Source organism: Oncorhynchus tshawytscha, linkage group LG14 (genome assembly GCF_018296145.1).
Source record: "Oncorhynchus tshawytscha isolate Ot180627B linkage group LG14, Otsh_v2.0, whole genome shotgun sequence".
Lineage (NCBI taxonomy): Eukaryota > Metazoa > Chordata > Actinopteri > Salmoniformes > Salmonidae > Oncorhynchus > Oncorhynchus tshawytscha.
The window spans coordinates 19,410,928-19,427,073 of NC_056442.1; the positions used below are offsets into that span (position 1 = coordinate 19,410,928).

At 42.0% G+C, this 16,146-nt stretch overlaps 1 protein-coding gene across 1 annotated transcript in view; it reads left to right on the forward strand.

Annotated features, from left to right (window-relative positions):
- Window positions 1-3,821: 3,821 nt before the first annotated feature.
- Window positions 3,822-16,146, forward strand: part of LOC112266744 (signal-induced proliferation-associated 1-like protein 3) — a 103,713-nt gene continuing 91,388 nt past the window's right edge. The window contains exon 1 of the mRNA XM_042296650.1: window positions 3,822-4,154. The gene's annotated coding sequence lies outside the window, so the exon portion shown is untranslated. The remainder of the gene's footprint in view (window positions 4,155-16,146) is intronic.

The following is a 16,146-nucleotide window of genomic DNA, read 5'->3' on the forward strand; positions in this document are numbered from 1 at the left end:
CACCACATCTTCATCAGGACCACACACTCCCTGTAAATATGCACGGGAAATGGTCAAGTCCTCGTAATGGCGACGACGATGATGAGATCACGGTCACAAATTAGATTTGGATGAAGATCACAAAGACCAATGCGAGTTCTAATCAGTTTCTTATGGGATAGTAAAACAAGTCCTATGTCGTCGGAGTCAGCTATGATAAAAGTCCAAATGTCAAATCAAGAGCGGTTTGGACAATACCTTTATAGTTTGTTTCAGCTGCGGAAGAAAAATATTTACATTCTGGAACAGTCCTTCTCATTGAAGTCATGCTGCACCTTAATCCCTTTTTCACTTCGACTACATCATCCCTGTAATTGAGGATGATTTCCACTCAGTTTGCGATTCACCTGTGTCAATTGAAGAAATTGGAGAGGCTCTGAATTCAATGAAAAATGGGATAGACATTCTATAGACAGTTTTGGTAGTTACTAGAAGACCCTATTTTTTAATATGTTTCAAGATTGCATTGAAAATTGGTAAATGGTCTCCACTTATTTCACTGATTCTGAAGCCTGATAATATTTCTGGTAAATGCCAAACGATTAAAGAAAGGAATAGATACCATTATAAATGAGACTCATACAGGATTTATGAAGGGCCGTCACATAAGCTCTAACATTCGTTTAGTCTTGGGCCTTCTAGATTAGTCAGATGCAATTGACTCAGATGCTGTTATCTTATTTTTGGACTTCTGTAAAGCCTTTGACACAATTGAACATTAATTTCTCTTTCGGTCTCTTAAACTTTTGGGTTTCTGTGAACATTTTTATCAAAGTCATTCACATGTTTTACAAAGATATAAATAGTTCTGTGTTACTAAATCTTAATACATCCAAAATATTCCGTATCAACAGAAGTGAATGACAGGGATGCCCAATTTCACCCTTTGTATTCATTTTGGTTGTGGAACTTCTATCTCTAGATATTCTGAATAATGGAAATCAATATACTGCATGCCCTTAATGCTATCACTGCACTCTCTATTAAAACTGAATGTTTCTAAATATGAAATCTTATGTTTATATGACTCTGATGATAAAGAAATAGAAAATATTCCTGTAAAGGACTGTGTTAAATATTTAGGAATACATCTGTCAAAAAAACACTTAAGTCAGACAACATGTGAATTTCTCTCCTAACATTAAGAAAACCAAGAATATATTGAATAATTGGCTACAAAGGGATCTTTCTATACTTGGGAGAGTGATTCTGTCCAAGGCAGAGGGACTGTCTCGCTTTGTGTACCCCTCATTATCTTTATGTGTAAATCATTCTACTTGTAAAGAGATCAACAAGACTTGACTTCAAAAACAAGTCAGTCCTCTCTAATAAAAGAGGTGAAGGCGGTCTGGAAGTGTTGGATTTTGTGACATAAATAACACTTTCAAGATCAAGTGGTTGAAAAGATGTTTGGTCAATACTGAATCAGTTTGGTCTTTCATTCCAAACGATGTGTTTAATAAGTTGGGATGTTTTCCATTTTTACTGAAATGTAATTATATTCCTGAAAGATAAACCCACTAAATTGGCTAGGTTTCACCAATAAGCTTTAATGGCCTGGAAAAGATGTTTCCTGCACAATTTTTCCCCACATAAAGCTCTTTTGTGAAATAATTCAGACATAACTAAGGAATATATCATTGTTCTACCCTAGCTGGCACGAGAGGAATATTGACTTTGTTGTTGATGTTTTTGAGAACAGGGGTAATATTCTTGCATATGAACAATTTATACTTTGGATGGGTTTCCAATACCTTTCAGAGAGTTTATTTCTGTGATCAAAGCCATTCCCAGTGGTCTAACTACACTAATGAAAACTCATCTTAGCTTTGGTGATGATCACAGAGCTTCTCCAGAACTCAGTTTGGAAGGCGTGGGCTTAACTTGAGAAATCCTTTTTGTAATAAATACATAAGACACATTTTCCATTCACGGAACCAACTTACGCCTAGAGGAAAAAAAAGTATGGAACATGCTTATTCCTGATATTGTCTGGCTTGGTTGATGCCTTACAAATATTGTATACCAAACCAATTTAAGGAAGTGCACTTTACATAAGATATATCCATGTAATTCTATGTTGTCCAAATTTGTGGCTATTGATGATATCTGCGTTTTCTGTGAAAAAGATGGGAAAAATCTTACTCACTTGTTCTATGAATGTAAATCTGTGATATGATTTTGGGGAAACCTTGCAGAATATTATTTTCCATTTTGAACACTACCCATATTTTTGACATGAAGGCTATAATATTGCAATGACAACAAGACCCTTGAAATGATTGTAATTTAAAAAATACTTTATACTAAATACATTATACACAAACAAAAATTCCAGAATTCTATACAAAAATTACAAATATTTTTGATTGAACTGAATCATCTTGTTAAGACATTATCCCTAGTGAATAACAAAAACAATAACATCTTCCTGAATCATTATCATGAGATTCCGAGTGAATACATTTGCACTATAAATGTTTTTATTTTTTATTATTTATATATTTTATTTTTTGTATGTATTTAGTATTTTCTTGTTTATTTTTTTTATACCTTCATAAAAACTTTCTAAAAACTTGAAAGTTTATAACTGTGTTTTGTTTTGTTAGACATGTTTGATGTTGCGATGTAAGTTGTTGATCAAATCAAATCAAATTTATTTATATAGCCCTTCGTACATCAGCTGATATCTCAAAGTGCTGTACAGAAACCCAGCCTAAAACCCCAAACAGCAAGCAATGCAGGTGTAGAAGCACGGTGGCTAGGAAAAACTCCCTAGAAAGGCCAAAACCTAGGAAGAAACCTAGAGAGGAACCAGGCTATGTGGGGTGGCCAGTCCTCTTCTGGCTGTGCCGGGTGGAGATTATAACAGAACATGGCCAAGATGTTCAAATGTTCATAAATGACCAGCATGGTCGAATAATAATAAGGCAGAACAGTTGAAACTGGAGCAGCAGCACAGTCAGGTGGAAGTTGAAACTAGAGCAGCAGCATGGCCAGGTGGACTGGGGACAGCAAGGAGTCATCATGTCAGGTAGTCCTGGGGCATGGTCCTAGGGCTCAGGTCAGTTGAAACTGGAACAGCAGCATGGCCAGGTGGACTGGGGACAGCAAGGAGTCATCATGTCAGGTAGTCCTGGAGCTCAGGTCCTAGGGCTCAGGTCCTCCGAGAGAGAGAAAGAAAGAGAGAAGGAGAGAATTAGAGAACGCACACTTAGATTCACACAGGACACCGAATAGGACAGGAGAAGTACTCCAGATATAACAAACTGACCCCAGCCCCCCGACACATAAACTACTGCAGCATAAATACTGATCATTTTGTATTATGAATTAAAAAATATATATATTTAAGAAAAAGTATATAAATAAAAATATATATAAAATCAGACTACATTATTATATTTCCTTGAAAAATTGGCGTGTTATGACGTGGCAATAATGTAATGCAGCTTAATAGTAAAACGACACCTTTGCGTCATAGTGGTTGGCAGGCATATAAAGTGGAGAGGATGGGATTTGTGTTTTCAGGTCACGTCCAAAATAAAATAGCCAAACGCTGTATGCCACTATTTGTGTTTACGTGTAAAAATGCTTTGATTATAATTGACTGCCACAAGGTTGCGCTATTTACTAATAAGTAGGCTCCAACTCTATAACCAACAACCCCAAATAGACAATGAACGTGATGCGAAATGATTTTACAGGCAAATGTAGCTAGGAACTGTTATACCACAAAAACACAACTGGGTATTTCTGAGCAGCGCTGTTGTTTCTTCGAGACATTGCTGCGACAGCACTTATTGCATTTTTTTTTGCAATGAACATTACTAACGCGTCTATGTTATGGTTGTAGAACACTGCCCTTCACATGTTACTATCGGTACTACAACAACCATGCTCGCACAGGCGCATTGCGGCGTGAGATATTTGCTAAGCGCAGCGCGGTGGTTTCGCCTGGCTTGTGTGATCGGACTCCGGAGAGGGCATTCCTGGCAACGTTTGCGAGCGAGATAGAAACAAGCAGTCCACTATATTGTTCGATCAATGTTTCCCCCCGGATTGGGGATTTCTAACGGGATATAAGTTCGTCGAAAGTGCGAGAACGTCGAGAGGTAAGAAAACACTCCCAAGTCGTATTTGAAAAGTAGTTTTGAGTAATAGTTCGGGCTCTTCAACAAACATTGAAAAAGTGGCGAGTCGGCTAGCGGGGTAAACGTTTCGCTACCATTGCTCACTGCTTGCAACTGGCCAGCGGAGAGCTATAACTTCATTCCTGCTATGCAGCCAACAACTTGCATACCACGGGTTCTTTTTTTAATCGTCGTTGCACCTTTCTAAACACGCAGGGGATATACGTCTCACCTAGACCCATATTATTCCGTGAACTAGTTAAAAACACGGTACATCGGCCTCAGAAATCATGTTTTATTAACAAACAAAAAAAGCCCGATCCTTCCTGGTCCGCGGTCTTTCCAATACGCAGGCGCATAGTAATTTTTGCATACTCCGGGTTTGTACTTTCTCTACTTGATTTAATCACACTTGTAAAGGCCAAGCGGCTGTGGTAAAATGACAAGTTCCAGACAATGGAACAATCGTCTCCTTAAGTGAAACGCAACAACATTGGGGAATGTAAACCAAGCCTAGTTTGATCGAGCTTAGAATTTTGAAAAGTGCTGCAGTAGAAAGTTGCGAATGTGGGTTCATTTTTGTTTTGATTGAATTGCCCACAAAACACACTGTTTTCTTTTAGGGGATTTGTGTTGGGTAGTTTATACGTTTCGTGTTTGGCAGCCTACGACAAAAATGTTTTGGTGTTGTGTGATTCATGGGTAAAATCTTACGAACGAACTAGTTAACTAACTAGGTCACTGAAAGTGGTTGTGCCTAGTATGGGTGACTCTGGCTAGCATGCTAACTAGCTAGATCAGTTTATTAACTAAAGCCCTCATAAGTGGTCTTACTGATTTTCATTCAATCAATCATCTTTCATTCAATCATAGAAACTTACCTCCAAAGTTCACCAATATTTGCAAGCCATGCTGACCTGTTTGCACACATTAGTGTCAATGCTGATCAGCTGTCATTGTGACATGTTAAGGTCAGTTGTCTGCCACCTGACCAATCTTATCTGTTAGGCAGTTGTAGTTTCCCCCACTCTGAAATTGAGTTTGTGTGACGTTAAAATATCCTCTTGATTCAAAGGTATCCATCTACTTTGTTCAAAGTCATCTGGTGGGTGTGCGTGCAGTGGGAAGGGGGGGACCACGTCTACATGTCGTATATTAGTCCACGTGCCTGTGCACTGAATGCCGCAGGAAATAACACATCAAATATTAGGATAGACCTTTCATGCAGAGGGCAGCATAGATATGACGGTGCTTAACAATTTATTTTGGTTGCTTTCTCTCCTGTGACTAATAGAATAACGATAATGCCAGTACCAGCGAGAAAAGGTCACGTCCACTAACTTCCCTGCTTTCTGAGAACAGAGGGTTTCAGATCAGCTCATTAATGTTACACTAATCACGTCTGCAGTTTCCTCGGGGGCCTATTCACTTAATTTGAAGGAAATTACATTAGAAAGGCAATGCGTGCTTGTGAAGTTCTGAATACCACCGTTAAACTTGATTAACCATGACCAGGTGCCTCTAATTCCAACTTCAGATCCCCTCATTCATCCCTACTGCTTCAACTTTACAGGTGCCTATCACTGAACGATAGAAGTGTTTTAATTGAGACACTTCGTTTTTGGATCATTTCCATCAGGGAATTTCTATCAATGTCTCACAACAGTGGTGAAACTAAACCAATACACATTTTAGTACTATTTTATTTCTTTATTCTGTGCTGCTAAAATATTTTGACTAAAGTTCTTGAATCAAAACCTGAACTAAGAGGTTATATTATGCCATTTTACATGCTTTGGGATATTTATTTAGATGACTAGTTATTGTTGCTGAATTGCTAAATTTGATAGTTATATTTTGGTTTAGTCCATTTCATATAGGCTACTGTATGCTGCCTTTATTGCCTTTCAAAGATAATATTTCTGTACAGCTTTAAAATAATTAGTGACTTAAATCACCTCTGGAGAGAAAAGCTTAACTTTAAAAAAATGTAAAAGCAGCATGCTTTGGTTGAACAAAATGTAAGATTTATTATGTTAATTCTCTGTGGTTACTTGGGACCCCGTAGTAGTGCTTCCCAATGTAGTTCCATAAGGAACCGTTCAAAATGATCTCCATGAATATGCCATAGTTTCTTGCTGTCTCTGTGATTCGGCTTACATTATAAATAAAGTAGAAAGATTTTAAAATACAAAGGGAATTGTTTCTGGGTGACCCCTGTTGCATTCTAACCTGTAAACCTAATGATTCACGCACCCCTCTCATCGATGACTCATCGAACTCATGTGTTTTTTTGTTGTTGTTGTTGTTGAAGATAAAGACCAATGATTCAACTGGTTCTCAAGGGTACACTTTTACATGCTGACCAAACCGGCATCGCTCACACTTTTATTTTTGTTCACCCACACCAGAAGCGGTCAGGACACGCTGGTTGAAATATCAAAACAAACTCTGAACCAATTATATTCACAGGCTGAAAAGCAATAAACATTTATGGCAATTTAGCTAGCTTGCTGTTGCTAGCTAATTTGTCCTGGTGTTGCTAGCTAACTTGTCCTGAGATATAAACATTGGGTTGTTATTTTGCCTGAAATGCACAAGGTCCTCTACTCCGACAATTCATCCACAGATAAAACTAGAAACCTCATTTGTTTCTCGTCATCTCTCCTCCTTCCTACATGCTTCTTTTTCCTTTTTGGACTTTTATATGGCGGTTGGTAACCAACTTTACGGTACATTACTACAACCGACAGGAGTGTGGATGTCAGTTCACCTTTCAATCACCCACGTGGGTATATGCTCCTAAAAACCAATAAGGAAATTTGAGAAGCAGGACTTGCAGCGCATCGAGCGTCAAATAGAACCAACTTCTATTTTAACGCCTAGCCATGCAGACGCTCGCTGTCGCTGCAATGATTGAATAACATGTATGTGTAAATGTATTTTTGCAAGCCTCACGCCCCCCGACGAGAGCGGTGTGGTCAGCATGTTACTCAGCTGTTGAGTTAAAACAATTTTCATCAAATGAATCGAACATGGCTTGAGTGTCGGGTGACTTCTCTAAAAGTAGACTACATAAGCCCTATCGATTTGATTTCTTTATCTTCCACTTAGTATTTTTCCGTTTCAGCTATTCCAACAGCACAGTTTGAGTCTTAATAACCACCACACGGGTAGTCCTCCCTCTGTTCTGTCATTTCAGATCTATACCGTTTCTTGCCAGGTTTCTCCCTGATCCCCGGGGACGTCCTGGTTAAATAAAGGTTAATTAGAAATGAACAATATACTGCACGGCGTCACATAAGATGCGGCAGACTGATCCATCATGCTCATTAGTGTAGCATCACAGCTCCGAGAGGAGGAAGCAAGCCTCGGGCTAGGGATACCATCTGGCCCTCATCATGCCGGAGAGAGCATCGTACGTTTGTGCATTTTTTTGTTGTTGTTGATTTGAGCACATATCGCTCACATCCAGAGTAAATAAATAGAGTGTTTATCTGCGATTGACGTTGTGATCTTACAATATAATTACACGGCATGCAATCGGCATTAACCCACCTGCACCGGTGTTGCTCACAGAATCTCTTTGAAGTATTGGCCGTCCCTTGAACCCCGTCTGTGACTCAGCATGTATGACAGTTTCAACAGTTTGAGTTATATAAAAAAGGAGCAGGATGTTCATTAAAATTAGGATCTACTTTATGGCTCCTTTTACTGTCATAAAACATCATCCCCTCTCCTCACTCCCTCAGGCACGAGCCCCCGAGGTGTTTTATAGATTCAGTTTTCGGATAGGGAGGGAGAGCGAGCACTTCTCCCAGACCCAGTGGTTATTCCCCTGCAGGCTTTCCCCAGGCCTGTTTGACTGGGGTAAATATAGCCTGTTGGTTTTAGCTGGAGGATAAACACAGATGTTGAGTAGACCTTCCTCGCCACAGAACAGTGTCCTCCCTGCACTGAGAGAGGGAGAAATGTCCCACTGTCCACAAAGCTTTTAAACAGAGTTATAGGACTTAGTAAGGTTGCTGTTAGGGCGAAACGTCTCTAAAACAGGGGTTTTTCTGCATGAAAGGGGGCTTAGGTGGTGGGTGTGGTAGGGTGTTTGGCAATGGGTGGGCGGCGAGGCTGAATTTGATTGATTTTCTTTTTTTTACCAATTTCCTGCAACTCCACAAGTCCATGTAGCAGATTATGGACCCTAACAGATATTTATGTATACTGAGCCAAAATATAAATGCACCATGTAATAATTTTAAAGATGTGACTGAGTTACAGTTCATATAAGGAAATCAGTCGATTTAAATAAATTCATTAGGCCCTAATCTATGGATTTCACATGAATGGGAATACAGATATGCATCTGTTGGTCACAAATACCTTCAAAAAAAGGTAGGGGCGTGGATCAGAAAACCAGTCAGTATCTGGTGTGACCACCTTTGCCTCATGCAGTGTGACACATTTCCTTTGCAAGTAGTTGGTCAGGCTGTTGATTGTGGCCTGTGGAATGTTGTCCCATTCCTCTTCAATGACTGTGCGAAGTTGCTGGATTTTGGCGGGAACTGGGACACGCTGTCGTAGACGTCGATCCAGAGCATCCCAAACATTCTCAATGGGTGACATGTCTGGTGAGTATGCAGGCCATGGAAGAACTGGGACATTTTCAGCATCCAGGAATTGTGTACAGATCCTTGTGACATGGCCGTGCATTATCATGCTGAAACATGAGGTGATGGCGGTGGATGAATGGGACGACATTGGGCCTCAGGAACTCGTCACGGTATCTCTGTGCATTCAAATAATTAAGCAATAAGGCCCCAGGGAGTGTGGTATATGGCCAATATACCAAGGCTAAGGGGTGTTCTTACGCACGACGCAACGCAGAGTGCCTGGATACAGCCCTTAGCTGCGGTATATTGGCCATATATCACAAACCACAGAGGTGCTTTATTGCTATTATAAACTGTTTACCAACGTAGTTAGAGCATTAAAAATAACTTTTGTCAAACCCGTGGTATATGGTCTGATATACCACGGCTGTCAGCCAATCAGCATTCAGGGCTCGAACCACCCAGTTTTTATAATAACTAATATTCATGAGTTGTAACTTGAAAAATTATTTGTTAGTTTAGAAATGTACAATTTATGCTCCCTGCATATAAAAACCACAAAGACTGATGGAAAGTCCTGAACGCAAGATCGTCATGGTGACATGGTGGAGGAACATATTGCCTGTAGCTTACTGTATGTACATTGTAAGCTTGTTGCCACCAAGTGGCATTTTCACTTTTTAGTATGGAAAACAGCTGTGAGGATTTGTTTTTAGAATTTTTACAACATATTGACACAATTACAATCTTTATAGAATAAAAATCAAATGTAATCAATTCCATGTGAAAAACATATTTGAGTCAACATTAGCAAGCCAGAAGTAGATGAAGCAGAATGTGAATTCGTTCCTCCCTCTCTCCCTGGTTTTAGCTTGCGGCTATCGCTGTGTCGCTGGCTAGGTTTAGGATATTTACTAGCCCATACCAGTGAGTTGGCAATGTTAGTGACATATGGCAGTACACAAACAAAATCTTGCTCACTTATTTTGCCAACTAGAAAGAAATAGCCACAAAGTCATTACGAAACAGAGGAAGACAATAGCAAGCTATAGCAAGTTAATGTTAGCTGCTACCTCTTCAACAAGAAACAACTGTGATCAACATTGATCCTATGTTCAAAAAATAAACTTTCTCATTGAGCAAAATCCACAATCTACCCCTCCAAAGAATGCCTGGTTCCAGGGTTACTAAGAAATGCCACCAGATCCGCGTTCGGATCCATGGCAGAAGCGTCTCATTACAATTTAGCTCGCACTAGGCAGGCCTTATAGAAAACTCCCTCTGAGCCACAGACCGGCCCAATTACATTCCGTTCCTAAAATCTGCCATCAGTCCAGTGTATGGAATATCTTCGAGATGCCCTAGCCCATAGCAGATGTCAGAATAAAATTCTGCTGGAGGTGTCGTATAAATCCGTGCAGATCCATCCGAATAGCCATCCACACACACAATTTTGGCCCCAGCCATAAGGCTGTATACAGTAAGTGACCTTTGTCGTGGCCAAAACTACTCTTTCCCATAGGCTTGTACAACCGTTGAAGTCGGAAGTTTACATACACTTTAGCCAAATACATTTAAACTCAGTTTTTCACTAATCCTAGTAAAAAATTCCCTGTCTTAGGTCAGTTAGGATCACCACTTTTTTTTAAGAATGTGAAATGTCAGAATAATAGTGGAGCTTTTATTTCTTTCATCACATTTCCAGTGGGTCAGATGTTTGCATACACTCAATTACTATTTGGTAGTATTGCTTTTATATGGTTTAACTTGGGTCAAACGTTTTGGGTAGCCTTCCCACAAGCTTCCCATAATAAGTTGGGTGAATTTTGGCCCATTCCTCCTGACAGAGCTGGTGTAACGGAGTCAGGTTTGTAGGCCTTCTTGCTCGCACACGCTTTTTCAGTTTTGTCCACATTGTTTCTATAGGATTGAGGACAGGGCTTTCTGATGGCCACTCAATACCTTGACTTTGTTGTCCTTAAGCCATTTTGCCACAACTTTGGAAGTGTGTTTGGGGTCATTGTCCATTTGGAAGACCCATTTGCGACCGAGCTTTAACTTCCTGACTGATGTCTTGAGATGTATCTTTAATAAATCCACATAATTTTCCTCCCTCATGATGCCATCTATTTTGTGAAGTGCACCAGCTCCTCCTGCAGCAAAGCACCCCCACAACATGATGCTGCCACCCCTGTGCTTCACGGTTGGGATGGTGTTCTTTGGCTTCCAAGCCTCCCCCTTTTTCCTCCAAACATAACAATGGTCATTATGGCCAAGCAGTTCTATTTTTGTTTCATCAGACCAGAGGACTTTTCTCTGAAAAGTACGATCTTTGTACCATGTGCAGTTGCAAACGTTAGTCTGGCTTTTTTATGGCGGTTTTGGAGCAGTGGCTTCTTCCTTGCTGAGCGAACCTTTCAGGTTATGTCGATATAGGACTCGTTTTACTGTGGATATAGATACTTTTGTACCTGTTTCCTCCAGCATCTTCCCAAGGTCCTTTGCTGTTGTTCTGGGATTGATTTGCACATTTCGCACCAAAGTACGTTCATCTCTAGGAGACAGAACGCGTCTCCTTCCTGAGCGGTATGACGGCTGTGTGGTCCCATGGTGTTTATACTTACGTATTATAGTTTGTACAGATGAACATGGTACCTTCAGGCGTTTGGAAATTGCTCCCAAGGATGAACCAGACTTGTGAAGGTCTACAATTTTTTTCTCTGAGCTTATTTCTTTTGATTTCCCCATGATGTCAAGCAAAGAGGCACTGAGTTTGAAGGTAGACCTTGAAAAACATCCACAGGTACACCTCCAATAGGCTAATTGACATAATTTGAGTCAATCAGAAGATTCTAAAGCCATCATTTTCTGTAACTTTCCAAGTTGTTTAAAGGCACATTCAACTTAGTGTATGTTAACTTCTGACCCACTGGAATTGTGATACGGTGAATTATAAGTGAAATAATCTGTCTGTAAACAATTGTTGGAAAAAGTACTTATCATGAACAAAGTAGATGTCCTAACTGACTTGGCAAAACCATAGTATGTTAATGAGACATTTGTGGAGTGGTTGAAAAACAAGTTTTAATGACTAATTATATTGAAAGTCAAGTTTTTTTTCTTCAATAGAGTGATCAGGGGCATGCAGCTATAGTTTTTCACAGAAAATACACTCTATATACATAAGTATGTGTACACCCCTTCAAATGAGTGGTCTTGGCTATTTCAGCCACACCAGTTGCTGACAGATATATAAAATCGAGCACACTGCCATGCAATCTCCAGAGACAAACATTGGCAGTAGAATAGCCCTACTGAAGAGCTCAGTGACTTTCAACGTGGCACTGTCATAGGATGCCACCTTTCCAACAAGTCTGTTTGTATAATTTCTGCCCTGATAGAGATGCCCCAGTTATGCTGTTATTATGAAGTGGAAACGTCTAGGAGCAACAATGGCTCAGCTGCAAATTGGTAGTCCAGACAAGCTCACCGAACGGGATCGCCGGGTGCTGAAGCACGTAGCGCGTACAAATCGGCTGTCCTCGGTTGCACACTCACTACCGAGTTCCAAACTGTCCCTGGAAGCAACGTCAGCACTATAACTGTTTGTCTGGAGCACACAAGTCTAAGATCACCATGCACAATGCCAAGTGTTGGCTAGAGGGGTGTAAAGCTCACCGCCATTGGACTCTGGAGCAGTGGAAACACATTCTCTGGGGGCGGTGAAATCATGCTTCACCATCTGGCAGTCCGATGAACGAATCTGGGTTTGGCGGATGCCAGGACAATGCTACCTGCCAGAATACTTAGTGCCAACTGTAAAGTTTGGTGGATGAGGAGTAATTTTCTGGAGCTGTTTTTCATGGTTTGGGCTAGGCCCCTTAGTTCCAGTGGGATATCTTAATGCTATAGCATGCAATGACATTCTAGAGATGATTCTGTGCTTCCAACTTTGTGGCAACAGTTTTGGGAAAGGCCTTTTCGTGTTTCAGCATGGCAATGCCCCCGTGAATCAAGCGAGGCCCATACAGAACTGTTTTTTTTTTTAGATTGGTGTGGAAGAAATTGACTGGCCTGCACAGAGCCCTGACATCAAGCCCATAGAACACTGTTGGTATGAACGCAGACTGCGATCCTGGTCTAATCTTCTAACATCAGTGCCCGACCTCACTAACGCTCTTGTGGCTGAATGGGAGCAAGTCTCCGAGGTGTTCCAACATCTAGTGGAAAATCTTCCCAGAAGAGCGGAGGCTGTTATAGCAGCAAAGGGAGAGCAAACTGTGTATATTAATCCCCATGATTTTGGAATGAGGTGTTCGACGAGCACGTGTCCACATACGCTTGGTCATGTGGTGTATATTAGTGCAACGCATTCGGCAGAAAATAGCGTTGTTCATCAGATGACAACAGAAGTGCAGCACTGTTTGGCTGGCAGCCACACCAGTAAATTAACTAGTGAAAAAGCAAGGTCTTTTTTTTGTTGCAAAAAACCCGAGTCTGATACATTTCCTAATGTTTTGCTTCAGAATTGTTCTACTTCATATTCATCATCTCCAGCACCACCCCAACATCAACATATGTGAAAATGGTACGTTTCTAGGTTTAGTCGTAGAGAAGGGTTTCCAATGACGTCGTATGATTTGCTGTGATTTTGACCAATTGCGAGTAGGCGTTGCCTGCTAAATGGTTGACGTCATTGAAAGCACTTATCTTTCTCTACAAAACATAGAATCGTGCCATTTCCACACATGTTGATGTTGGGCTGGAGATGGTAAATATGACATTTCCCTTCAATCTTTCATTTTCTCAGAGGAAAAGTAGGCAACACAGAGAAAAGTACCAGACAAAAGTAACGACACATTAGTCGGAGCGCTGTCTGCTGATCGAGTACCCCTTAGTGAATTCTCAAGAGTGCAGAAAGGGCAACTGAAGCACAAAATTAATCTGAGCAGATATTGAAATAAGAAGCATTTTTAGAAAAAACGGCAAGACATTTCTTGCGCGGGAAAGAATTCTGCATTAACGCGACCCCCTGCGTTGTTAGGTTAGATACGGTAAGACTGGGGAAAACATATTCACACCCCAAGAACCACATGAAAGAATAGGTCTGCCTCCTTGAGGTCATCTCAGAGTTCTCACGCTGTAGTCAAGGCCAAACATGTAGGAGTGACTCGGTCAGAGAAGGCTATAAGCCCAGGCCTGGAATAACAAATGTCAAGCTAAAATGCCCTCGGCCCTTGCTGGTGTGCTGTTTTTAACATGAATTGATTTCTGACCCCTTATACCCTCCTTGGTTCTAATTAGGTCATTCACATTTCGAAACCGATGCTGTGCTGAATCAATAGAACAGGTAGATGAGCAAATCACGCATGCAGATCCCCTGGCAAAGCATTTCCCCAACCCCTTGGGATATGTGGGTGCAACTGAGGCCCCCTTGATTTGTTGTTCCTCACGTTCATATTTCCTTCTGTATTTGCCTCTGCTGTTTCCACCGAGAAGCGCCAGCAAGCCTAGCTGTCTTTATTTCACCCGTTCTCTAAGCTCTCTCTCAAACCGTGTTCGTGCACATGGAGCCGTAATGGACAAGGCCGTGTGTGAGTTAAGATGTGAGGGGACTTCCACAAAGAGCCCTGTCACGCAGAGAGTGAAATGTTCTATAGAGGAGGAATTCCTGGATAAAGGGAAAAGGAAACAGCGGATTCTCTCTCTTTTATGTGTTGAGGAGGGGTCGATGTTAGACTTGTACACCCCCCACACACATGGTCGGGATCACCATGTTGTCACTCATTGGTAGAGCTCCGAGAAGTGCAAAGCTGCTTCGACCCGGGTTACTTGAGTGAATGACTGGCAGCGTATATGATGGAGCTGCACGTGATTGTGCTCAGGAGCGTTGAAGTGAAGTGTGTGTGTGTCTGTGTTTGCATGCTGGTTTGCTCACTGGATGAAGAGATGGCAGCAGGACATCTGATCTTTGCTCGGTTCCATCTGTGCTTCATTGGGAGATGAGTTGCTTGGCTCTTGCTTGCCCTGGCCCTTCCCATTGCGTGAGTGGAGGTCCGGCTTGAGGACAGGAAGTGAGTGCGCTCAGGGAAGTAAGTGAGTGTGTACTGGTCTGTGTGGTCAGGGCGATGACTGTCGCTATGAATCAGACAGTAGGCATGACTAGAATCCAGCTGGTCAGGATATAATAAAAGACATCCTCAACTATTCCATTTATGGTTCAAGCGACGTTTTTAAGTATGCATTGATAACATTTTTGAATGGATGAATGGGTACAACCCAACAGCACCAGGAAAGCTGTGGTCATTTGCTTAATTCCACTTCCTCTGTCTCTGAGGATGTTTCCGTTTTGGAGCTGGCCAGTCACACCCATGTCTATCTGCTCATCTTTACCCCCCGCTTTCATTCTTTATTTTCACTCTCCCTCTCTCTTTTGCTCTGGAATGTGTCTAGAGGCGTGCGAATGTCCCTCCCACCCTGCATGCGTTTGTGCAGTCCAGTCCACCTCAGTTCAGATTCTGTCTCCACTGTAGAGTCATTGTTAATGTGAAGTGGGTGTAGCATGTGGTCATTCCACGCATGCCACTTGGACAGATTTTATGGTACTGTACCAGTGTGTGCATTTTTTCCTCCCCATTTCGAAATCCGATTTGGTGTGATGGAGCTGCTGCAAAGGCTATGTGGTTATACTATATAGTATGTTCAGGAAGAGAAGGGGGTGTTTCTGAGAGAGACACAGGCTGTTTGTTGTTTCGGCGGGTGGGGCTGTTGTCTCTCCTAATGATGTGTGTGTGCATGTCTCTCTGGGCCAGTGGCGGTACACTAATGATGACAAATGTCTGTGAATATGTGTATGAGAGAAAGAGAGAAATAATTGTGCACTGTTGACACCTTTTTGTTCCTTGTCCCCTTGGAGTGGGCCTGAGAGTGATGGCGTGAGGGAAGTTGTGTTTTTTTCCCTCTAGAACAGTAGACCCTGTTATCATCGTGGGAGAGAGAGATTGGCTAATAAACCCAGACAGAGAGGTGGCGGGACGGAGAGGAGGGCGGATGAAAGGGTGTAAAAGGATGTCTGTAGCCAGCCCAGAGGCCAAACCGAGCCGGCCCAGAGGCCAAACCGAGCCGGCCCAGAGGCCAAACCGAGCCGGCCCAGAGGCCAAACCGAGCCGGCCCAGAGGCCAGCCCAGAGGCCAAACCGAGCCGGCCCAGAGGCCAAACCGAGCCGGCCCAGAGGCCAGCCCAGAGGCCAAACCGAGCCGGCCCAGAGGCCAAACCGAGCCGGCCCAGAGGCCAAACCGAGCCGGCCCAGAGGCCAAACCGAGCCGGCCCAGAGGCCAAACCGAGCCGGCCCAGAGGCCAAACCGAGC